Below are 1,392 nucleotides of genomic sequence, written 5' to 3' on the forward strand. Positions count from 1 at the left end.
AAGCTTCGGTGATTCTGAAACTGCCACCTGTGAGGAGACCACCACCCCTATTCCAACCTATTAGCAAAGGTGTATTGAGAATACAGTGCCTATTAACTAAGAGGCCCTTGCTGGGAACTGGGAACTGGGAAGGTCACCCTGCCCCTTGTCCTAGACACCAAGGGGCCAGGGTAAAAGACAAAAGCTGAGCATAAGTGAGGAAACTTCCTCAGACCCCAAAGCCAGGCCTCTCCTGCCCACTGCTTTTGATTTTTCCAGGTAGTGTAGGGGGGAAGGAAGGAAGGGAGGGAAGGTTTGTCCCTCCTTAAGGAGCAGTTTAATGGAGAGAAAAAGAACCTCAGACGTGTAAGGTCCCACTTCTGCCCTCCCTACTGTGTGCCCTCATGCAACATCTCACCTTTCTGGGCCTCAGCTTGCCCACTATATATATATCAGGGAGAACACCGACCGCACCGGGATTTTATCAAGCTTAAAGGGACAGTGTACCTGAAGATGCGTGGTGGACTTCCACCCAATGAACACCAAACACAGCCAAGCCTGGTCTCCCTTCTTTATTGATCTCTGACTATATAGCAAGGTTCTGGGAGACCAAGGGCAGGGGTGAGTCACATGCATCTCTGCCCTACTCGGGGTGGGTAAGGGGGACGGGTGGCAGGGTGGCAGGTCTAAGAGACCATGGATATGGACTTCACATGAACAGGGCCCACTGTACAAATGCATGGTTGATATTTATGAGAAAGAAGGAGGGCAGTCACCTGGACTTGGGCCTTTCCTGGGACAAGGTGGGGCGAGAAGAGCCTGAGGAGAGGAAGGGACAGGGGGCCTGGTGGGCTCTCTTCAGAGGGCATTATAGCAATACCCTGAGCCCCTCCCCATCTGCCTTCCTCCCAACCCTCCCCACTGTCACAGAGGAGGGGCCTCTTGGTGCCCGCAGCTGGGCCAGTGCTGGAATGGAGAAGGGGAGGGATCCTTTGTTGGTAACACAGTATTGCTGGATTATACCTCACCCCCATCATGCACCCTTGACCCTGACCCAGCTGGTCTCTCCTGCCTGTGCTCGTAAGATGCATCCTGAAGGTGCTTTTCTGAGGAGACTCAAAGCACGTTACAGACATTGGTCGGATGGGAGCCTCCAGCCCAGGGGAGAGGAAGGAGGCAAAGGGCTCAGGCATCAGCCAGGGCAGGTTCCATGTCCCAGGGCCTAGACTAGTCCCAAGCTTTTAAGGACTAAGACCTGCTCTCAGCCCCTGGTCCTCTTCTCCAGTTGCCATTGCAGAATGGGAGAGAGGGAAGACTGCAAGGGGTCGAGCTGGGGATGGGGCTGAAGCAGTGCAGGTCTGGAGTAAAGAGGCTCTCCCCGCCCCCCCCCCCCACCCACCGCTTCCCAGGCCC

Source organism: Eptesicus fuscus, chromosome 7 (assembly GCF_027574615.1).
Source record: "Eptesicus fuscus isolate TK198812 chromosome 7, DD_ASM_mEF_20220401, whole genome shotgun sequence".
Classification (NCBI taxonomy): Eukaryota; Metazoa; Chordata; class Mammalia; order Chiroptera; family Vespertilionidae; genus Eptesicus; species Eptesicus fuscus.